Here is a 25,021-nt window from a genome sequence, read left to right as displayed (position 1 = left end):
CCCCCCACGCCCCCTCCCTTCCCAAACACAAATGTCAGATCTTTTCAAGTTTGCTATCGAGATGTAAAACATAAGTAGATAAAATCCCTGACATGTTGCCCCATCTCTCATTCATCTGTTGCTGTATGTTGACACAAAAGACGCGTTCTGCTTAAGTGTTGTTTTGCATTTCACCTGTTCTCCTTTGCATAGTCACTGCGGCAAAGCGTGCAGGTGACCCAAAGTAGATAGGGCTCCATGGCTTGTATTCTCATAGGATCTTTGAGTATTTGTGACAGTTTCACGCTTATAAATTGTCATCGTCGGTACTGCTTGTGTGCAGTTTGATTAAATCTGATTGATGCTGGCATAAGACAACAACCCAACAACAGACTAAATATAAAATTTGCATTAATATATTTTGATTGGTGGGTTATAATGCATGCTTTTCCACTTCATTTAAAGCACCCAGACAAGAATAGACACATAAATCTTTGCAAGCCTTTTGCCTGCACTGTGAGGTTACCTTTGTAAAATTAGCATGTATGAAAATCCTGCCCTTGCTTCAAAATATACAAGATACTGGATATATTATTACAGATGAACAGGTAGAACTTGACTTCCATAGTATTGTCACAAATCAGCCAGACAAGACCCTAAATTTATAAGCATGACAAGGTAACAAAAATACATGTGCACACACAGAGAAGCAGTGCAAAACCATCAGCAGCCTTCATAAAATCCATCTCACCAAAGACTCAAAAGCTGATTTATTTATTCATTTATCGTTTTTTTCTTCTTGATAATTTAACGTTTGAATCTTTAAAATTGGCACAAATAGAAAAAAACAGCTTGCACAAACTGCCGAGGTCCAAGGTGACATCTTCAGATTGCTTGCTTTGTGCAACCAACAGTCCAAAACCAAAACACATTCAGTTTTCAATTATAGAAAACAGAAAAAGTCATCACACTACAGAAGCTCTTTACAGCTGCTGATCAACTGTTTAATTGAATAATCCTTTAAGCATCTGTTTACCGGAGCTACAATTCTCTCGCTGCGTTTTTAATCCATAATGATTTTTGTTTCTTTTGTGACCCAATCACACTTTATTTTCTCCTCCCTGCTCAAACAAAGTCTTTACTGATGATGAAGTGTGGACAGCCGTGACACCACACCCACAGCCTGTGTGTCAGCTTACACTGTACCCTCATGCTAACGCCGTGTCTGTGTGCGGTCGGTTACCCAGGTGCAAGGCATGCATCACAGACCGGAGCTGATACACTGACGTGACAGCTGTCGGCAGAGAAAGAAGATCACGAGAGAGGTCTCGGTGCTGGATAGGGTGGAATATGTTAACCCTTAACATGCGACTGATGCATTATAGCTCACAAAAGGCACACCTTCTGTTCTCAGTTTGCCTTATTTGTACACAATTTTCAGTTGATTGGGATTTAAGCTCTGTAACTTCCCATCTCATAATCCTCAAATCTCAGACCTCTCTTCAGTGTTAATATGAGGCAGACAAATGTTGTCAGTAGTGTAAACAGGCACTGCAGAAAGCTAAAGTCTGACATTTCCGTGGTGCAGATTTGCTCCAAAGTAAGCAAATATTTACCAAAACACCAGGGTCAGGTGTAGCCCTCAGCTAATTTGGCATAGCTGTGAGAGTACACCTGGTTTGCATCACTCAAAGCATGATGTAGCACAAATCTAAAATTTCTATACGTTTACATTACTATTACTTTTATCTGCAGCACACAGACATTTCATCATATCTGACCATCTAGCATTTTATGTAAATTACAGGCAAAGATCCTAGAGAGCTTTAAATAACTCTAGTGTAAACATGTCCTCCATGTTTCTTTACGTTCCTTCATCCTTTGGCTTCTGCAAATGAACCGCGACCGCAGACAATAGATTTCTTTCACACTAATAGTAATCAGTGATATCCTAACAGCCACCACTGCTGATGATGAATGCTAATTAATTGGGCAGTGTTCCTGAATGTAAACATGCAGTGCGACACATATGCAGAAACACTTCACACTCCTATTTATAGGTGCCGATTGCATAAGCTCTTTTGCAACAACAGGGTGTTCTCACTTTGTCAGTATCAAACTGAGAAAAACTGTAACTGACCAGATTATTTTTACACGCGCGCACACATATATTGCACTTCTTCCTGGCATACCGTGTGTGGCCCAATGGGTCCCACGGCTTACAAAAATGTTGACAGTGGACGCTATTTTTGACCATCTGCTCCGAAACGAGGGCATGTTTGAGTCACAGACGCTGTGGTGCGAGGCTGTGCCCGTGATGTGCCTGGCATGTGGAGAGAGTCAGGGAGGAAGGGAGGGAGGGATAGAGAGAGATGGCTCACCCGAGGGCCCAGCATCCTCCGTGTCACTGTGGAAGTGCACAGTGTGCGGCTGGTTTCACTAATGTGTATTACATTAGCATGGAGGGTGATGGAAGGGGGGAGGCTGTCGAGGGGTGCCAGGGAGTGGTTGATCCTTCACATCTTGGAGGAAGAACAAGAGAGGAGATATCTTTGCGCTTGACTCATGGCGTAAACATCGTCAGTGAGATGAAATAGTGCGAGGTCAGAAAAGTGTCTGCGTCTCATCTCTTTTTCTTGTGTGCGTTTGCGTTATCTGTGAGGCAGGAATGCGAAACCAAATCTGGGGTGTTCTCGGGATGGGTGGGTGGGAGTCACAGCGGGATTCTTTCAGAGAATTACCCCTGTGTGTCGCCACCTCTCACAAAGTTTACGACTTCTTTCTTTGGAGAGTAGTCGGGCCGTTAAACTACTTTGTAAAGTGCTATTTGTTTTTGCATCCCTTTAAAACTGCCTTTATTTCTTTAGCTCTTCGACAGCATTTGTGCATATCGACAAATGTTTATCCTCTCTGATGTGGAGATTTCTGCCTTTCTAGACGTCTTTAAGACTAAGTAATCACGCGCTGTCTTGCTGTCTCTCAGCATCAGCCATTCTCTTGATTAAGTGATTTAATTATTTAGTCCATAAAATGCCAGAGAAGTATCTATCCCAGTTGTCAGAGAGCTTCTGATGGCATCTGTAAGTTCTAAACTGAATGATGTTTTAACTCAGAAATAAAGTTTAACCTGCTTAGAGGGGAAGTATTTCAAGCTGGCTTTTAACAGTTAAGCAATTATCCAAGTAATGGCTTAATGACAATAATTTTTTAATTTGGGATGCACAGATATATTGGCCAGTATCAGTGTTTTTCCGAGGTGTCACATTAGATTTGTGCTGGCTAAATGTTCAAAGACTTTTAAGCAGTTCAGCGAGAGCTAAAGAAGTGAGCCAGAGTATTATTTTAACCATCAGCATGAGTGTAACACCACGCCTCCTGAACTCTGTTTAAACGCACTGATCCCTAAACAGGGAGTTAAGAGTTACCGCTTTTACGTTAACTCTGAGGTTTTGCTTGAGGTCAAACACCACAACGTGGCTTTGCTGTAACAAGGACCACCTGAGTTCACCGTTAAATCCTCAGCACTTTGTGGCTTTGCTGCTCTTGATTTTATTTTTCTGGCACCAGCTGATGTCAAGGAGCAAATTGAAAAAGCAAATTACTGCGGGCTGCGTATCCTTCGTTGTCTTTGTGTGCACTTCCTTCGGAGGAGGGAGGTGGAGAAGATCATGTGAGCTGTAATTATATTTATGTTGGGCCCCATTCAATCTGTCACAGTAAATTTTGCCCGACTTGTCATATTGTAAATCATTACAGCGGATTAAATGCTGGTTATGAACTCAAAAGGCCGGGAAAGGATTCTTTTTATTTATTTTTTTGTCCTTGTGATCGCTGTATTTGTTTGTGACAAGCTAGTTGTGCCTGATATTGGCGGTACAGTGTTTTCTACATATGTTCAATAAATTTTAATTGGGTGCAGAATGGGTAATGTCACCGATGTTTGCTTTGAAGAAAATCCCTTTCAAAAGGGCAGGCAGCCTTCCAAAAGTGAAAGAATACCTCTGAAAGGCTTCGTGTTTCACAAGCCGTCCTGCGCATTTTGTTTTCTCATTTGTCTGGGATCAAAGACGGCGATGAGCACCGATGGAAAGTTTGACTCTTTTTCTGGGAAGGGGCTTCTTTCAGGAAAGTGCGAGAGAAAAGTGTGTGTGTGTGTCAATCAGCTGCTGAGTGCCAAAGCAGGAGAGACTGATGAAAGAGTAATTGGTTTTGCATGTTTCACATACACTCGGTGTCCAAACTACGATAGTGATGGACTGTACTCTTTCCTATGGCAGGACTTAGCTGCCACAGTGAGATTCATAAATATCCTCATGATTAGCTGGGCTCCTCACTCATTAGTAAGTGGTACGAATCGTTACTCCCAAGTCACTAAAAAGATTAGTTCAGAATGAATAAACTTTTCATGCTGCTTGCACTTCGGCTGCTCTCAGACAACAATAGTATTGTTAGGTTTCATTTTACTCGTCCCTCATGAATTTTCAGCAGTTAAATCAACTTACAGCAGCGAGTTGTCATACATGCGTTCTGCCACTCTTGAGCACAAAGACTGGATGCAAGCCTCACATGTCGGAGCAGTTGCTTCATTTGTCTAGAAAATCACTTGTTTGGAGAAGCCCTGAATGTTGCATCCCTTGATTTGTATGCGAATAACATCTACCCAAATAAAGCTTTGGAAATTTCCCTAATGTTCACTGCAGCAAAATCACATTTCAGCCTTATTTATGCTGCTGTCTATACCTGAAGACATAATTTCATACCTAATTTTTTATACACTCTCTTAACCTGCTATATATTATGGATTTGAGCTTGCCAGGACTTCTAAGAAGGAAACTATGAATTATTTGTGTCATTACTTTTGCTGCTGATAGTTTGAAATGTTTTGCATAATAAACAGCCGAGACAACAAGTGAAAAATTAATGAGCAATATTGTTCAAAGATACAGTTTATGATGCGTGTGATGTGATGCTTGCTGATGACCAAAAAAGAAAAGAAAGAAAAGAAACTCTATTGTTTTTGGAATGACTGTCAACCATCAATTTTCATAACGTCATTGTTCGGCTACGGAGTATTTATTTTCATTAATCTCCACAGTTTGTATTGTCATGTTAATTTACTCGACAAGTCTCACTACAGTGTGAGATTTTAAGAACAATGAGGATGAAAGCCAAGAAGGCAAGGCTCATATCAGCCGAGGAGGATATTGGAGAGGAGTAGTCTACACTTTGCCGAACTCCCAAAGCTTCTTTTTTAATATTTAGCTCCTGTCAGTTAAAATCAAAAAGTTTCTCACTTTCTCTAAAGCTCGCGCAGAAAGAGAGAGAGCGAGAGGGGGAAGCTGCTTCACGGGTGAAAGCCCTCACACATGAATATTTAATGGTTGCATTTTAACCAGAGTCATAAAATCCAAGAGGATGTGGCTGAAAAGAGAGCAGTGAGGAGTGTGCAAAGTAGGCTACATTGTTTCTTTATAGTCTGAGCTGGATGCCTGAAAGTCATGTAACTCTTCTCAGGCTGCAATAGTGAATCAAATATGTGGATTGTGTCGGGCTAATTTAAGGCCTGGGCCACGTTTAGCAACGTGTTGCGGCCTGTTTTTGCAGGGTAAGCAGCTTGTTGTACAGGAGGATGAAGAAATCTTGGACCTTAAGGGGCTAAATTGAAAATGTTTCATTTTGACACTTCCTCAATGCACTCAGGAAAATGAATTTCATATACTTAATCCATTTGGCCAGTTGACCAAATTGTGAGGAAACATCTATTCAATACGCATCAGTTTTAGCTTAATGGAGCTGGAGCCAAAAAAAAGAAGAAGAGGAGATGAGGGTATCTGTGTGTATTTAATATGCAACCTCTCCTTCTTCCTCTACTTCTAGTCTTGTCATGCATTTTTAAAATTCTGTTCAGCCCTCCGCTGAGCCAGACTTGCAGCCGACAGACACTGAGCTGATTGTTAAGTTTGATAAAGCTCTGCGTTTGTGTGTAGCTGGGGTTATTTTTGTGTACGTAAGCTTTACTTCACAGAGGTAATCATTTGTCATCCAATATTGAATCAAGTTAAATGGACTCATAAATTGCAATCACTTAACTCAGCCCAACTATTATGTTTAATATTGCTTTGTGGGAAAAGGTCAGCCGGCAGTGGATCAGGTTCCAGCAACACAGATAATTCCGCTGCCTTTTATGAGTCTTTTAAAGCTCCGGAAGGAGAAAAAAAATCAGCACCCAGGAAAAAACTGACTGTACACTACTTAACAGCGGGAGCGCAGGATACGCAGCAGCTCCTGTTTATGTTTTCTATCCTTGAATATCCTTAATGCTGTGTTTAAAGTGTGTGTGGCTGGCAGGTTGCAGATAAAACACAGTGGATGCCCTTAAGGGAAACATAATAAAAGGCTTTCCCCTCTGAAAGGTCCAAAGTGCAGTTGTCCACTCTGCACAGCAACAATGGAGCGCTTGTGCAAACGGAGCCATCAGTGGCACTGGCAAGCTTGGCAAACCAGCTTATCAGGAGGCAGGGTGCACTGAGTAGTGGGGGGGGGATAGAGTATGTTTTTGTGTGTGTGCGTGTTACTTTGTTTTGTCCAGAAGCACTGACCTCTTAATTAATTCATGGCTCCTCTTGTTTTTCTTGCATGTGTTTGTGTGCATACACGTTTATGTATTCGATCATGTGGAGCATGCTAACGGCTAACCAATACCGTTAAGGGAATACTACACCAAAAATCTTACCGAATAACACAGTGAGTGCCGAAAACTACCTGGTTTTAGCAATCGTGCCACCATCATGTGATATCATAAATCAGTGTGGCAAGTGGCATTTGCATGTCCTAGACCAGAAGGTGATGAATTCAGTGAAAATTTTGTTTCCTTGAACCCGTGTCCACAGCACAAGTAGCACTGCTTCACTGAAAATGTGCCATATTTGCAGGGTATCTGCTGATCAGCAGGTTGTTGTTCCGAGCCGTGCCTCCTTCAGTCTATATGTTGAAGTATTTTCAGCCAAGGCACTGAACCCCGAGTTGCCCCCAAGGAATTTACTGGAGTGTTTATGTATTTTTAAAAAAGGCACTTGTAGTAAGTAAGCTCTTTGAGTGCTCAAATTGAGTATAAAAGTATATAAGTACCAGCCCATTTACCATTTATTACAAATTATTGTATAACTGGATTTGGCTGGAAAGGCTTAAATCTTCTTTGAGGAAGCCGAAGAATTCAAGTAAGAAATCTGCAGAGAGCTAATCTCGCATAAATGTTAGCATGATGTTAAATCTTAGATCAACAATATTAGAGTTTACCACACGAGCAAGAAGCTGGGCTGGTGCATCAGCAGAGTAATTGGGAAAGAATCTGAGGTTAAATGAAATGCTTTACTAATCAGACAGAGTTTTGATCATTGATATTTGAAGTCTTAAATATTGTTGTCCTAACAAATAGTTAAAAAAATTTCAACTTAAGGCGTAATGAGAAGTGTTGCTTAATTGATTGGGTCTTATTAGCCAGCTGGTAGTCACAGAAGTGTGAATGAACCAATGATTGTGATGCACGAATCAAGCACCTGATGACAATCAGGGAATCCCAGCACTGATTTACTGTCCAATAGCAGGCTTCAAAGGTAGCTCTGAAAAGTCTGGAGTTACAGTTTCCATGCTTTAAAGTCCCCGAGCATGGAGAGAGATGCGGAAAATGTTAGTCAACCACCTATTTAACCCTGGAATATTACTGAGCAGATGTTAAATGGCTGTCATCGGTCAGGTCAGCCGGATAAGCACTGGTGAGCACTATCAACGTGTCAATATTTACATTACTTTACCAATTGCAGTAATATTTTTGCACCACTGTGTCCGTTTTTCGGCATCAAAACTGCATGCATGTAACCACATGAATTCTCCTCCTCTCTCACACAGGTACAATTTCAAGAAGTGCAGTTTGTTGGTGGCAGATTTTTTTCTTTTGCTTTCTCAGAGCTGTTTGAGTTGTTGGAGGAATGCATCGTGTGCTTAGTTTACTCACTTGCCAGATAGTCTGTAGTGCTTTCACTGCATTTCCTTTGGGACACAACACTTGGGGGGGAAAAAAAGGAAGTCTCAAGGTGCCTGTGTTCGGCTTTAGATGTGACTCTGGGTTGGTAAATATTTAGAGAGCAAACATTTTGATACCAGCAGGGATTATAGTTGGGGGAAACATGCTTTTCTAAGAATGGAAATGTCAGCATATTGCAAGGTATCATGCTACAATTTTTATTTTAATGCCTGTCTCCAAAAAGTAGCAATTTAGCAACTCAAATCCCACTGAGGAAACCAGATTGCTTTTCTAAGTCCGGCTTATTTTGATGTAGCTCGCCCACTGAAGCTCATTCTCTTTGTTCGAAAGCATCCAATTCATCAGCAGGGATTGTTGCCGCCTACCAACAACCAACATATTTGTTCTGCTGCTTCACCTTGTTGGCTTTGCAGAGAGAAGGTGCCAAAGGTGGATGTTAAACATGTCAAGTGCTATCTGCTTCATTTACTTGGTCACTGAATATTCATGTGCCTTTATACTGGTGTCAGCCTTCAGCCAGCTGTGCAGACAACCAGCAGCCGTCTCTACAGTCATCAGACAAGCACCATCCCCGTGTCGTCCGAGAGATCCTCTTTAACGTTATCTTTTTTTTGTTTTTTGGACTTTTTTTATCGTTGGAAAATAAGGTGGTGATTGTGCCCGGAGCTGACAACCATTTCCTGTTCCAATTTGTGTGGCATGCGAGCAGAGCTGTGCTGCTTTTCGCTTTGAGGTGCTTGGGGACGAGTCAGAGTGGGCACCCCACGAAGACGACGAGGGAGAAGGAGGGAGGGAGGGAGGAGAGCGAGTATAACCCTGTGTACTGCAGTCATGCCCATTTACTCTCCCTGACACCTCCAGGGACACGCTCTGACCTCTGCGGGGATCTCGCCCCCTCTTTACTCTCACTCATGCGTTTCCCCTCCGCTCTGGGGAAATCGCACCAAATTCCTTGTGCATTACAAGAGCTTTCGGGAGGCCCCAGTTGACGCTTGGCCTCGTCTAGACTGCCGTGACTTGTTCGGCAGCGCTGCCGAGCCGCGGTGCAGGGTCAGACTCTTTGCATGGCAGCAGAGATTGCAGAGGTTGTCTCATTAAATATATGCTTCCTGGTAAGATGAAAAGCTCATGCTCTTTGTTGGTTCTTAAGATGAAAGGCCCCCCTCTACAGGCTGTACTCAGACAGAGCTCGATAATGTAAACACGTCTGTGCTGTAGATTACTCATTTGCATGGTGTTGCAGTGAGCTTTGATCAGTGATGGATTGCAGCTAAGTCTGTTTGTTAGTTAAATGGTTACATTGCACTAAGTTATAGAGGTTTATAACTTAAAAGTCTTGTTTGGAGCTTATTCTGAAGTATCAGCATTTGAGATGCAGCTGATTTTGATAGGGAAAGTTTAGTTTGCATCATGCGTGTTCAGCTGTTTAGTGATCATAGAAAAATAAGAAAAATAACAATTTTGTGGGTATGATTTGAGTTTAAAGAATACTTCCTGCAGGAATACTCGAGGAAAGGAAAGAATAAGTACGCTATATTTGAGTAGGAAGACTCAGTTATTTGAGAGAGAAGAGCCTGTGCGCTTTACGTTGGCTGCAGCAGAGGGAATTTCATCTCCTGTCATCTCCCTGTTGATTAGTATTGATTGGTGAGGCTGAATTGGCCTCTTGAGTGGAAGTTGCATCAAATAATCCCTCATTCGACTTTCCCAAATCCATTGTGAGGGCTGGCGAATGATTTCATCAGAGGTTTTCTGAGCGTGAGGCACTGAGCTGAAACATTTCCTGCGGGCGACAGAAAAAGGCAGTTGTTTTAGCCTCCACTGTTTTACCTCTTAATGAAAGTATGGGAAAGCTGACCTACTGAATAAACTGCGACAAACAAAGCCGAGGGGGACCTGAACGTTACCCCTGCCCCATTACGCTGTTTTGGGTTTTTTTTAAATCACTTGCACCTGTGGTTTGTATAGACATGAATCTTTTTCCCCCAGACAAAAACGAGGAATTCTCTGCAGCTTGGAAGGATCCCCCTGCTGTGCACGGATGACACGGTCTGCTGTGTTGCTGCCACTGCCGCTGCTGCCGGTTGGCTTTCGATGGGGGCAGCTTGAGTGCAATAATGAAATGGAAAAGTTCCAGAGCAGTGAACGCTTGTACGCAGAAGGTAATTGGAGATTGCCACTGAAGAACTCCGCACGATATGCTTTCGATTCAACTTCACAGAAGGGCAGACCACAAAGTTTGATTATGTTTGCTGTTAACCAAACGCCTGCTGCAGTACAGAGAAATGGGATCTTGTTCAGACAGAGAGCGAGGTAGGAAAGGGAGAAGGAAGCAGCTTTGGCTGAACACACATATTTGTTTTTCCACCCATTTTTTTTCGACATGATTTTGTTTTGATTGAATCTCAAGTTTTCAGTGTTGACAAAAACCAGAAGGTTGTGCAGATACGAGTCAAACCGATAGGCAGACGGGCTCTTAATATAACAAATGACTCAGGGCCCATTTGTGTGGCACTGCAAGCAAGTGTTGGAGGTTCACGGCCTTGTTTAATTAAAGTAAAACCTGAGATTGGTGGTCCTTCAGCCACTTTAAGTCTGATTTGACACTAGAGAATCAGAGCGTGTTCAATGGAAAGCAGATGAATGATTGATAAGAGAAGCAAAGCTGCTTCAAATGCTGCTCTGAGGACATTAATAATGAAGGGCACTTTGAGTGCCTTCAGTGGCATATGGGAGACAAGAGATTTCATTACCTTCCCCATTTAGCACAACTGGTTTTGTATAGCTTTTGTTTGCTTTATAATTGTGTTATTATTTTATCAACTTTATGCTTAGAAATGCTGATAATTTAGACACAACCTCATAAAATCATATGTGGCATATGTTTGTCTTAACTGGTGCCCACAAACCATGGTTTGATTGAACTTATTTATCATTTTATTCCCTGTTAAAACATATTTTTTAAATAAAAATGCTGGCTCCAAATTAATATGTAAATCTACTATAACCTTATGTCCTTTTCCATGTGCCCTGTTTTTATATCTTTTCAAGTTGTCAAAATAGTTCCCTGAGGTGGAGAAGTTTTTCTATTAATATAGAAAACAACAACAGATTGCAGTGGAAACAGGCTTAGATAATTAATAAAATATTTAAAAATGTGGAAGATGTGTACATTTTAAACATTGATGTGAGGTTTCTCCACACTGGACAGATGGAAAATTGCAACAGATGTTAGCGGACCACCAAAAAGTCTGTGCTGTTCCTGAAATGAATACAGTAAAAAAAAAAAAAATTACATATTTCCACTGGTTTCCACATGGTTTCAAGGTGTGACAGATGCTCTTATACCTTTGTCATAAAGTTGAGCCCTTCTCTTCTGCAGACATTTCATGGCATCCGATTGGAAAGGCTTTAGGTGGTTTAATTCTAAAGCACCCAAAGACTTATATTTGCATCAAAGTCTTGGTTGGAAATGTCTATTTTTTCACATTTTCTTGTGAAAATTTCCTGTTAAGTTGGATAAAAATATGCACTGCGTTTGGATAGAAACTGTTGACACCTTCCCGTGAAGATTTTTGTTTTTTTTTTAGCTCACGCCCAATTTTTAAGCAGTGACTGGCTCATTTCAATAGACAAGGCTGTGCTCACAGTGCTGCTTAAAGTTTGACTGCTCACTTTTGACTTATGAGTGCCAGAGGTGCCAGAACACATAAAAGATGTTGGAAGCGGAAAAAGGAAGATGAGATGTTTTTTGGCAGTGTTTTTACTCTGTGAAACTGCTTCTCCTGTCTGCACTGTAGATCCTGCTGCTCTGTGTGTCTTTGTCAGGCTTCATGTCATCCTGCCATTGTTCAGGCCAGAAATCAGCACATACTTCCATTGTTCTACACTCAAATCTGGAGCTATACACCCTATTCTGCCCCACATTTCTGAACCTCATATTTGTTAAATATACTGCCTCGTCTTAGTCGCGGTAACCGTTCTCTACAGCTTCTGCCACCTCTCTTTGTGGTCTGCAGCTTATATAGCATCCTTAAATGTGAGAAATTGTAGACTCTTGTTTAATTTAGGCTCAAAGCACCGCAGCGACAAAAGCATTAGCCTGAGTATTGCCCATGAGTGGAGGCACAAGTGTGTCCTCTCTCCCAATCCAAACCTAAAACCAGCTCTCGACAGTAAAGGAAGACATGCCTCAAAGTGCATCAAAGTAGTCCCCCATCCCTACCGTCTAAACAAAGCAACTTGTTGACATGGTCCCAGACACAAGCTTGGTCGTTTGTCAAGAAGTGGAGGATAGCCGTAGCTCGTGGGAAAGGACTCTGCCTGAAAAGACGGCCTGACATTTGTTTTCGAAACAGCCAATGTCTGGCTTCACGTTAAAGGGCACCCAGGACTTTGGTGTGTTCAATGGTTTTTCTGTTCTGCGGGGGTGTTGATGCGGGCCAACTTCTTATGTTATTCTATGCGCTGCTTTCATGTGGTTTTTACTTTGTAAGGCACCTAGCTTAACACTTTTACTTTGCCGCTCCATCCACCGGCTGTGTGGCAGCACAGCACGGCTCCTTGAAGGGCTGCAGAAAGTAACCTTTATTTGAGAGGGGGAAAAAAAAAATCAGTTTTCTCTGTACGGCTTTATGCCACTAACGTTTCTTGGCCCCAGCAACGTTTTCTTTTTACGCCGTAGTCTAGGAGCATTCTCACGTAGGGAGAAATAAATGATTGTGTTTGCCTTAAATACTGCGGAGCTGTAGTCGATTCTCCACCGGAAGAAAAGTGCAATGTAATACAAGCTGTATTTGTTCAGTAGTGATGAATGAGAAGTTATTTAAGCTGCAGGCTTGAGAAGTGAAAGTGACTGGTTATCAATTTTCTGCAAAGAAATATTATGAAACTTTTCCAGCTGAATGATCAGACAGCAGTCTGCGATGAGCATTAATAAATGTCTGTGTTATTGCTGGAAGAGCACACCAAAATGTTCCAACAAACAAACCCAAAACAATTAGCTAAAAGACAGTAAAACTATTAAAGAACTGAGATAAACTGCTGGACTTTTGCTGGACAAGCATGTGGCATATCCAAAGAACATTCACTGGCTTTCCTCGTATAATTGTTTGATGGATGCTGAGTATGGGAAAAAACATATGGCTCTGGTATATATAATAGACCGCCTGCTTCTGATGTTTTGCTACAATAATCTGGCAGACAGTTCGCTCTGCTGTGTGACATGAAGAGACCACAGATGAGAATCACCTGTCTGTGGAAGCAGAACCCATCTCCTCTCAAGGCGGTTTGTCACAGCAGCTATTAAGACTAATAGCTGGAGCCTGTGATAAGCACAGTTAGCTGAATTCATGACCCGAGTGGCCTGAGCAGCGCTATCATTTCCACTTGTGTGTTTTTCTGCTGATGCGTTTAATTTTTATCCTGTCCGGTGCTATGACACGAGGGGAAACGAGAGTAAGAGAGCGAAATAGAAATGGAGGGACGGGGCCTTGGGTGAAATATTGATCGATACAATCCGGGGTGAAGGCGTTGCAACAAGGAGGAGAGATTATTTGGGTCGTATTACTCGAACAGTACTCTGTGTGGTTTTGATTGTGTAAGATTCGAATCAGAGCAAACTGACATAAAAAGTACAGATTATATCTAAGATATTTATGAATCATCCAAAGAGTTAAACGGGTAACTTTTTTTAAAGGGTCATTCTGTCAGAAAATACAATGGAGGCAAAACTAGTTTAGGCTGTGATAGTCAGAGCATCAAAATAGATAATTCGGCCTGTTTTCAACTGATTTTTGTTTTATGAAAGTGCAAAAACAGATAGGTGCACATAGCATCTCAGGTCCCACACCCCAGTATCCCACTCTCACATACTTTTTGCTTCTGTAATAGTATCACAACCTGCAGCCACAAGAGCTTTGGGGATTGACCAGGGATTAAAAATGTAGCTATGGGTTGTAATGAGCAGCTTGCACAGATAGCCTATCGGGTTATTTTCTGCGTGGGTTGTGGTTTTATTGAACTAATCTTTTAGGGTAATATGGCTCACTCTGTGCTCTGTTCTTACCTTTTTGATGCTTTTCTTTAAACATAGCGCCCAGTAAACACCAGCCAAATATTCAACAAGCATCAGATGCCGCACCCCACAACCCCGACCCCCGCCCTGCCGCCACATGGCATGCCTGGTATTAGCCGATTTCCTGGAGATCACTGAAGGATGCTGCTGGAGCACTTGTGCTCCTCTTTCTCGCTCTCATTCGCTCTGTGTAGAGTGGCCCGCTTAATGCATTGTAATGGTTGACCATTATTTACGCTGGGGATAAACAAAGAGAAGCAAGGAATTGATGGAGTAATCCACTCTCGCAGTCATTAGGCATTGAGATGGAGGAGCTGGTGGAAGCAGCCTCCTCCTTATGCCTCTCGAGTCGAGCAGCTAATGGAAATGGGACTCATTAAGACACCTTATACTCCGACGCACCCAAGATCATGAGGAATTGCTAATTGATTGTCGTTAGCGTTCTCGCAATGAGACGCTCTGCCTGTTTTCTCATTTGTTATGAACGGCTTTGTTTTCTTCCTCCCGTCTCCTTCACTTCATTATTGATGTTGCTGTTTTTCCTTCTCTTTCTCTTAGCCCGTTTCGCCTCGAGAGGCCTTTGCAACCGAGTCATCGTAACATTGTTAGACCTGGTTAACTGCAACAATCAGAAGCCCACATGTGCAATTCTGTAACAAATCTGTAATATTTTCAATAATTGGAAGATAGCAGTGCCTTACAAAAAAATCAATATTCAAGGACTTCTAATGGTTGGCTGTGTATGAAACATACATGCCATAAGCTAGTGCAAAAAGTCGGATGTAGAAAATGTGCTTTGGCCAGCACGGTCATGGTTGAATAACATGAAGGCAGGTCTACTTGTGATGCTTTGCTTATTGGTTCTGGAAATTCCTTCCCTTTTCCTCTGGAACCAGCAGATTGTGTTCATCTTACCCTTTAATCATTTTCCCCTCCCAATAGTAATGTGCTCTCTTTTTCCTCCCTGGATTCCTCTGTGTATATGCCCCCCCGCCCCCTCACACATTGCTTTTTCCTTATTATGAGACGGAGGAAGCAAAGATGAGGGAACGAGATGAAGAATGAGGGCTAAAAATGCAAATACAGGTTCTTTCTTGTCACACATAAGGGCTTGTCACATCCACCTCTAATTTGCTGCTGGCTAAAGGATCTCCTTCTTTTTCTCTGCCTTGCTTGTCTTTATCACATTATGAAGTCTTTCACCTCTGGTAAACCCTTCACAGGCTGGTGAAACAGTAAGAACAGCCAGGTGACCAAGGAAGAATCTATGGCTGCAGGTTTGCTTTGCAGATGAAGCAGGACAAGGTAAAGGAGGCAGGAGGGGCATTGTTTTTATGTCGCTGGTCAGACGGTGCAGCATTTCTTTGCTTTAGCGCTCTGCCAGCAGTCTACAACTCCAGCTCTATCTCCCTTGTGGGAGTTGCTACCACCTTCTCACTCTGATACAGAAAGACTGGAAACAAAGGAAGAAAAACACAAGCACCCTCTTGGGCTGCTCTCGCCTTTGAAACAAGATATAGTATAGAGAGAGGAGTAGGAGGAAAAACAGTATTGAAGCCATCAATTCATGCAGGACTCATGAGCATCGTCTCACTCTTTGGAAATAGGAAAACAGTCTGTTAAAGTGACAATCGGCTTTCATAAACGGGTCTTTTCTTGATTCGGGCACCACTTCTGATGCACTGAGTGAAATAACCATTTACAGCTTCAGTAAACACACAGTAAAGACCACATTTGATCAAACACGTGCCATTGTCTACTTTGCAACCGTTTAACTTTTCCCTGTGACCCACTTGTTCATAGTTTCTCTGTGTGAGGAGCGCTCATTGCTGAACACTTTGGAAGTGCTTTGTTTTAGTGACTGAGATTGAGACTGTTGCCTTTCCCTGATCTCAGCAGACATTTAATTGACTGAATCAAGGTTCTTAAGCGATAGACATTACAATCCCTTATAATAAACCTCTAAATTAACCTTTAAATTATTCTCATTTGGAAGATCAGCTTTTTTTGGAGGGGGGGCGACTTCAATTGTTTCACTTGTTTAGGTGATCTAGCAATACAGACAATTGATGCTAGAGGGCAAACACATTGGGAAGTTATGCACAGCAGGAAGTAAATTACCTGAATTTGCATAAATAAGACACATAATTGGTAGTTGCTGTGATCCTGATCTGGTAGCACGCAGTATATATACAACTGCACCTTTTTGCACAAGGGTGTGTGTTGTGGGTACGCGTGTGTGTGTGTGTGTGTGTGAGAGAGAGAGAGAGAGAGAGAGAGGTTCCATGTAATTGCAGCAATGGTGGTTAAGTAGGCACCAGCATTTGTGTTAATCAGCAGAGAGTGAAGATCGGGGAGCTCACTGAGCAGGCGTCTCATGCCCTGTAAATGTATCATGGTAAAAACCATTATCTCTAAACCTGTAATCATCTCTACGGCATTCATTCAGTGCATCAACATGCTTCATGTTGATGGCTTTTCACCTCTAAAAAATGGTGTGACTCTTTGTGCCTTCACTCTGTATGGATGTCCTCTGAGGGAAGCATTATGTGTGTTGGGATAGTGTCCAATTAATCCTCCATTAGGCACTTAGCTACAGTGTGTACTGTATCTACAATATAACCTGTAGGATAAATTGACAGATTAAATTCATTCTTGAGAAGAGCTTTATGTTGTTTATACATTATTTTCTAACTTACACTGAGTACAATGATTCAAAATGTATTAACTCAAAACATTTATAATTTACTAATTTACACAGAGTTCTCTGTGTAACACCTAGAACAGCCTCAGTTATATTAGCGATGAGAGATACACCAGACTGTTCCTGGTTGAAACCTGGAAGCTAATTTCTTAACATATTTGGGTGGACTGCTTTATCCATGCAAGACATTGTTTTGCTAGTTTAGAAAAAAAAAAACAAAAAAAAAAAACGATAGATGGGTAATAGCCAACTTAGAGTCAGATTTGCTCTCCAAAACGTAGCATATTTTCAGCCACATTCCCATCCCTGCAAGTATTTTGACACTTAATAATTGTCTCTGTTCTTCAGTGTGTAGTCATGGTTCCAAAATGAAAGCTAAACCAGCATCATGAGCTTTACCTCCACGTACATTTAAGGTACTTACAGAAGATTGTCTGAACATCCTATTCAAGGACATCAAGGAAAACTTTATGGACTAGAATAAAAGGAAATAAGCACAAAAGAAATCTCAATCAGGGGGAAGAAAAACAACTTTTAATGGTCAAACTCTTGATCCTAAGGTTTCAAGCTCACTTCTTTTCTTACAAAAGCAAACTGAGTTCACGCTCAAGAAGTTGCATCCTTGGGTTCATAATACTGTCACTGAGGGCAATAATTTGATGTTAACTATGAAATAAACTGGACTGAATTTAATATAACAAAAACAAAACAGGCTATGCTAATAACAGTCTGTGTATGTGTCTGTCATTGAAAAAAAATCACAGATGCATTTAATTCGTTTATTGTAATCAGGAAAAGTGTCAACAATTCTGGAGAGATGACGCTAGGGTGTCAGCCATTTTTGCGGGTGCTTGGTTGGCCAGCTCAACTGGATAAAACTGGATAAACCATTAAATCTTCTGATTACTGTAACGCAGATGTTAGCTAATTCTAGTGAAAAAATCAGTAGCCACCACACATAGATGTTAATAAGCAACTTGGTTTGTTGCTAAGGTTGTAATTTGTGAAGCAGCATCCGTTTTCATGGAGTTTGGTTTCTGTTTTCTCCGTAATAATAATTTGCTCACACCGAGGCTGCTGGCTTGTGTCTGGCTCTGAGCTCTGGCTAGCTTTAGCTTTAGCTTTAATGACTTAGCTTCTGTAAAATGGGCATTTTCCTCTGGGTGAGGGCAATTTAAGTACCAGATTAGGTTTTGCTGTTATGTTTTCATGGTGCTTCCCTTGCAAACATGGGTAAACTTTGTGTCTTCATGCACACTGAAGAACTTCCTTGGTAATGCTGAATTAGCATGTGGCTGTGAGTATGCATATGACTATTTGCCAGCAACACTGTGAGCATGTTGTTATTCATGAAGTGGACCACAAATAACTGGACATATGTGAGGCAAATAAAGCTGGAAATTGTTTCTGGTCTCTACAACTACGTGTCATTAATTAGTGACCATGTGTTTTTGTTTGTTTTGGTTTTTTGTTCTAAAATCCATAAAACTGCCTTTTAAATATTACTTGAATTGTAGTATTTGCACTAAAATTTGCTATCAGATCTATTTACAGAAATAGTCATTTAAACCAATCAATTTATAATTTAATTAGTCTTCATTTGTTACCCTACTGTGGTTTATATGAAAGAATTATATTGACTTTTAACCTTAATTCCACAAAAAAATAACATAATTATGCTATTACAGCATAACTGACAGACAGCTGGCAGAAACCTCAATTAATTTGTCTCTAATTACAATATTGGTGTATACGTAAACAAACTCACCGTACTGCAAAGTGAGGCAATTGCCTCTGTGTTTCCCGTGCTTCATTTTTTATAGTTTTTATTAGCTTCGATGCTGAAAATCGTTGCAAACAAGTAGTCTGTTACTGTCTGTTTCTCCTTTGACTTGAAGTGCCTTTTTTAGAAAGCTTGTGAAAAGAGGAGATGCATATCTTGATTGATCTTGCATGTCTTGACTATATCAACAACAGGAAGTGGTCTAAAGCAGGAATGGTGATTCATGTGCCAAGGTAACACTAAGTAGAAGTAAGTGAGGTGAATGGGAGTTCAAACGTTTCAAAGCTGGTATTTATTAAGAATATAGTTGATTAAAACTGTTTTTATCTCCTTTTTAAGAATTTTAGTTTCCAGTCACTGTACATATTTGTCAGAAGGGAAGTGATTTAAAAAAAGGGAATCAGGTGATAAATATACTGTGGATTTTAAAGAAGGGTCACCCATGGCATAATTAATTACACTCAGCATATTCATCACTTTTAATGCTAAAACAACTCTCCGTGTTTATGTTTTTGAGCTGCTTATCATTTTCACTAATTGTTTTATTAAGACCTAAAAATCTCTTTAATCCTTTTCCTCCTCCATTTGTTCGCATGCTTTCATATCCATATGCATTTAAATCCGGCTGTAGTTACCAGTTAAAATGCAAATGCAGCTCACTGGGAATAATGGCCCCGGAGAGCTGGCTGGATAGACGGACACCCTATGGCTCTCGAGAGCTTTCCCCACAGCGCTGAGAGCAGAGCCAGGTGAGTGCTTCTCTCCAGGTGTCCCTCTCATGCCATTGTCGAGGCTTAGCGGGTGGCACCGAGAGCCCACTGCCCTTCTGGCTCGCCAGCGGGTTTCATGGCCATTTTGCACTGAATGACTGTTCATTGACGCAGCCAGTAAAACCCGCTGCTGACTTGGGAGGAATAAGTTTGTCCAGCTCCAGTGGCTTCAGCAACAGTGGGGATTTTGACTCCATGAGGACCCAATTAAACCTGGGAGGCCCTCTCTGAAGGAATAATAACAATGATAAATGCACCTCTGTGGCCAGCTTAAAAAGCAGCAGGGAGAAATGTTTTATTGTGCTGGCCTGTCTTGACACAATTTACTCCAGGCTTCTGGCTTTTGCAGCATCAGGACGAAAACCTCACCTTGTGATTTTTTCCCCCTTTCCCTTGGAGAAGCCTAATGTCATCCTGAAACATTGTGATGACTCGGCATTGTGTATCATCAAACCATCCTCGTGTGCCCTTTGAAGTGACTTTACTTACTCACTGCTGAAAGTACAAATTATTTGTTTTTAAGTTGCAAGTCGGTTCAAGGACACGTTTGGGGGTATTTGTTAGAATAAAAGCAAACATTTTTAAGTTACTGATATTAATTTGACCTCGAAAATATTCATCAACTCTGACGAAAAAATCTCTGAATTCCTCTGGATACGCCATCTCATTTGAGAATATCTTCTGTTTTTCACATTTTGAGTAATCTTATTATGCTCTTTATTCGTGTTTACCCATCTTAGAAAAGACATTTAGTCATCACGTATTTTCCTCTGTCAGGTGGTAATTTTGAGAAAAACTCCTTTAATTAGATAACAGGCTTCTGTATTTGCACTTTGCCAGCAGTTTATCAATTACTGCTTGTGGTTTCATACTGCCAGTCAGTCTTTGTCTGGGTGCTCGAGCCTCCTCCTCACCACGCTGCAGAGCCGTGTTATTGTACTTAAACAAATCAATTCTCTTGCAGTTGAGCTTTTTTTCCCTCCATCCCCTGTCATTATGAACTGTTTGCAGTGCAGAGCACATTGATTTTTCACAGCCCTGGAAAAGCTGTTGATGAATAGCACAGAGGTATCTGGGGAGAATCTGGCTTTAAAAAGGAGGCACCCAGCGTCAAACCCTCCTCCTCCTCCTCTCTCCCGACCCATTGAGCCCCCAGCGCTCCTCCACTTTCTCTTTTCAGAGAGCGGCACTTCTAACAGGGGAGAAATGCCGCCTGAAAAATCTTCCAATCATAAAAAAAGGATTAAAAAAGTGCGAGACACAAGGGACCACCCTCTCTCGCTGAATGCTAAAACACACTTTGTGGTTAGACAGTTTTTAGATTTTGGGTATTAGCCTTGTCCTGTCAACCAAAGCATGAGCTCACTAAAAACCTGCCTGGGAACAGAAATGGCTAGTATGCTACGTGTCACCTGATGAAAACGCCATTAAATTTGTTCTTTTCTTCTATAACTCATTCAGCTCCTTGGAATTTTATACTTCAACATTTTAAGAGTGACAAAAACGTATTTTTTCTTTGGACCTGACTGAGCCTCATCTCTCTGAACAAACTGAGAAACTACTACCTTAAGAGATGACTATTTACAAGTACTACCTTGATGTGGCCCTTCATTTAAAGCAGGGAACTTAAGTTGCACTCTGCACCCTCTCATGGCCCTCTCTCAAGATCTGAATGACAGGCTTAAACATCTACAATTTGTCTTCGCATTTGAGAGTTTGTGGGACAACAAACTGCTGAGGTCATCCGTTTGTCTGAGCACTGACATCAGTGTTTGCTGAATCCCAGTAGTCGGACACCTTATCGTGATGAATTCACAAAGGGAACTAAAGCTTCTAAACTTAATTGTGCTACAAACAAAAGACGTGATTCTGAACTGTGTGGACCCTACATGACAAGCAGTATGTTTCTATATATTTTGGTTTAAAATTAGCTGCTGGTTACTTTCTTCCCTAACTGATTTATAGGTTTTGTACTTCACCAGTCACCCTTAAAGAAAATATGGTCATTTTTTTAAGGGTCTGCATATCACTGGGTATATGCAGGAGTTCTGCCTGCCAGACTGGGTGCCAAGCTATAGTAAAGGACCGTCCTAATAGGCTTATCTGTCAATTGGGAGTGAATTGTGAATGCGCCACGGCAGTGAACTTACCGTGTGGTGGATGTTTATGATGCCATGCTGGTCGTGTGAAGTGTCGGCTGCTCTTTTGATTTGTCCTTTGTGGGCACGGGAGCGTGAAGGAGCTTATCCGTGCTGGGAAGAAGTGTATCACGTTAAGCGAGGCGCAGATGGAAGCCACTCAAAGCCCATAGGAATCTGTGAGAAGTGAAATCACTGAATGAGATTGAGTTTCAGGAGAATAATGCAAATGTAATAATTCAGTGTTCGGAGATTGGTAAATAATACTGCGACGACTGATGTATTTTCTTTCTCTGATTTTTCTCAGGGGCAGAAGAATTGAGACACTGGAGTGTTTCTCCTCCTGGTGTGTGAATGGGTGGGGGGGTCCTTAGTGGTGAAGAGTCAAGGATTGAAAATAACACAGGTGAGTAATTTATTTTTCTGAAACATATATGGCGGAGGTTTACATAGCCAAGCTCAGATTTAAATCTGCGCCACAGCAGGAAGTGTGAGCGCTCTGCAAAGAGCTCGCTGCTGCATGTTATCATTACACAAATGCACTCGTTAAAGTTGTTCCCAGCCTTCTTTTTAGGCTGCATTTGTTTGCCACTTGAAGTTTTAAATTAACCTTCTACATCCTGATGGTGTGCTTACAGTTACCATTTAAATTGGCTAAACTGTGTGAAAGTCAAAAGAGATCGCCTATGTTGAGCGAATCAGAGAATCCTTAATGGGGGAAGCTAACGCGGGTTAATTGCTCAGTTGCACTGTCCACATTTGTATCTATGCATTTCTGTTGATTTGTAAGCAAATAGTATATAGTCAAATATTTTGGAAAATACTGACTTTTAAACTTTGTTAGGGGCTTTATGGTTATGTAAGAGATCCCTGGAGGAGGCGCAAATCAAGCCTCAGGGGCTCACAAGTGTACTCCTAGTGCTGGTCTTAAACAGGGAGGGTTGCGTCAGGGAGGGCATCTGGTGTAAAATCCACTTCACATCCTGGGATATAAGGGAGCAGGTGAAAGCTCCCATTTTGGAAAAATGTGTTGCAAAAATGAAGCTTGCTTACACAGAGTTAGCAAGGTCAATATCTCTTTTTTGATGTGGTGTTCAGGAAACAGGAGTAAACACTGCAACAGATAGAACATAAAATAGAACATCTGGGAGAGGTGTTCTGACTGACTCGCATTATTATTGTATGATTTCATTTACTTTGTTTCCTATAAACATAGGTGATAAAAATGTACACCTCGTGAAGTTTGAAAGCCGAGCGCACAACTATATGTGTCCACATTATTTTTAAAATCCTAAAATTCAGCGGTCTTTGCTGGGAACTCCCTATTTAGCTCAGATGCTGCTTTGTGTGAAAATATGTATCAAAGCAGGAATCAAACAAATCTCGTTACTGGAAACAGATATCTGCCTCCCTTGTCACTACAGTGATATAAAGACCACGGCTTTGTTTGCACTGGCATGCGCTGTCCTCCGCTGTACTCGAGGGTCTTTAGTAAACATGTGATGGCAGCAGTTTGTGTGTGGCCAACATCAGCTCTCCTCTCACAGAACATGTTGATTTCATCAGGAGCTCCTGGGAGGCTCTGTGTAACAAAGTGCTTATGTTCCATATGCAGTCCGAGCACAGGCACGCACACACACATGCAGAAGGTCACAACTATCCTCTTCATCGGCGAGCCACCAGCTCATCCTTATGCAATATGGAGCTCAGTGTACATCCCGCTGAAGGGGGAGAATTATGTTGTGGAAAGCGAATGTAATTGGTTTGTCCACTGTATTATACAATGCAGCTATGGATTAGGAATTGGGGCATCCAGGACACACACGCACACACTGAATAGATAAGAGTAGTTAATCTTGATTAGAGCAGTGTGAATGCTGAGAAATACGGTGCTGTGACAAGCATCTGCCTGCCACACAGCTGAGTGGGATAAACCAAAGTGATTATTGTGGAAATGTCAGACGAGGTAGACGGTGATAGCAAGTGAAACGAAGGGGGATGTGACATGAACGGGGACATGACATGAGTGCCTCAAAGTCAGTTCTCTCTCATTTTCAGTGACAGACTTTTCCCCTCTCACAGTGCCTTTGTGGAGCGATGGAGTGGAGGGGGGTTGATGATATGGCTACAGTCTCAAACAGAGGAGTGTAAATAGTGGCTGATAGCCACATAAATCAGCTGGGAGTAAATCTTGTTGGGTTGCAGCTAGTAGTTTTTACAGCATAACTCCTTATTTACTAAATCAAAGTTGTTTTACAGCCATTTCTTTAGTCTGTAGACCATCACAAAAAAGTAAAAGCTTAAGGGGATATATTCAGATTTCTTGTCTGAAAACAGTATCAAACCAAACCTTATTCAGTGAGGAGGAGCTGGTGCTTCTGTCTGGCAATTTTTGCTGCATAAACCAGTGTAAAAATTCTTGGCTGGGTGCATTCTGTTTTACTAATTGATTAATCGACTAGGTCGTTCTCTACAAAGCAGACTAGGCACCCGCTTTCATTTCACCGGGTTGATATCTAAAGGTTGCCAGGTTGGTCTTTTTCTCTGTACTGCCAGTGTAAGCTCTAATGAGTAATTGCTTTCCTCTGCGAAATCCGAAGGTGCAGACATTCTGTTAACTTCGCTAAAGGAAAAAGGGGGAGGGGGGGAAAAAATCTCCTTCCTGTCAGTGGTCTGTCTTTCTCTCTGTTCTTGTTAGATCTGGAACTGATAAGTGAGAGGCCTCTGGTAACTGAACAGGAAGGATAGAGGGCCTGGCCTCAGAGCCCCTGCCTCTGCACACATGTCCACCTCCCCCTGCTCAGGCAAACAAAGGGAGCAGAGCCTGCCACTTAACTTCAGGTTTGAAAACATTCAAGCCTATTAGAAGGATAATCATCACTTATTCGGGTGAACTCTTATCCTGAAGAGATTTTTGTTGACTATAACAACAGAGAGGCATTTTGATAAAACAGGCCGTGGCCAAATTAATGCTTTGCAACCATTTCACATCCAGGCCCAATCACAACTCCCTTGTTCCCCTGGCTGGTGTTAAGTCAAGTGGAAGTACTGTATTAACCAGTCACATGGCAGAGCGGTCAGGATTTATTGTTCATCCCAAATACCCACAGGTCTGAATGAGTAGCTGTTAAACTGATTAGTGTGATGAGGCTGTTGTAGCCTATATACCCTACATGCTAAAAGCTAGCTAGCATAAAGTAGAATCTACATTTCTACTAGTGTTTGCTATGTTAAAACAAAAACAACAAAAAATACAGAGATTGTCTTTAAATGCAGGGTTATACACAACAGATTTCCCAAAGTCAGCGCGAGTTAAAATGGCCCAGAAATGAAGATCATGTGTAATCTTTTTTTGATGATAATCTTTTAGGGAAAAGCACCAAGCTTAATTAGAAAGAAAACATAGGAGTATAGTGGAAAACGTGAATAAGCGCTTGTTATAGTACAATTTAAACTGTCCGTCACTGTCTGCTTGGTTACAACAATCTAAGCTCGATGTAAACGGTGCACTACCTTGCTTTATGGGGCCA

The 25,021-nt window shown here is 41.6% G+C and overlaps 1 protein-coding gene across 2 annotated transcripts in view; it reads left to right on the top strand.

The window, feature by feature from the left end:
• Positions 1-25,021, top strand: part of LOC102192508 (zinc finger MIZ domain-containing protein 1-like) — a 104,498-nt gene that overhangs the window by 5,768 nt on the left and 73,709 nt on the right. For both annotated transcript variants that reach the window (XM_005736419.1, XM_005736418.1), the window contains exon 2: positions 21,799-21,897. The gene's annotated coding sequence lies outside the window, so the exon portion shown is untranslated. The remainder of the gene's footprint in view (positions 1-21,798; positions 21,898-25,021) is intronic.

Source organism: Pundamilia nyererei, unplaced genomic scaffold, assembly GCF_000239375.1.
Source record: "Pundamilia nyererei isolate P.nyererei 1_Seehausen unplaced genomic scaffold, PunNye1.0 scaffold00069, whole genome shotgun sequence".
In the NCBI taxonomy this organism is placed as follows: domain Eukaryota; kingdom Metazoa; phylum Chordata; class Actinopteri; order Cichliformes; family Cichlidae; genus Pundamilia; species Pundamilia nyererei.
Note: the sequence above shows the minus strand (reverse complement) of the source record. Positions and strands in the feature narration are given on the sequence as shown.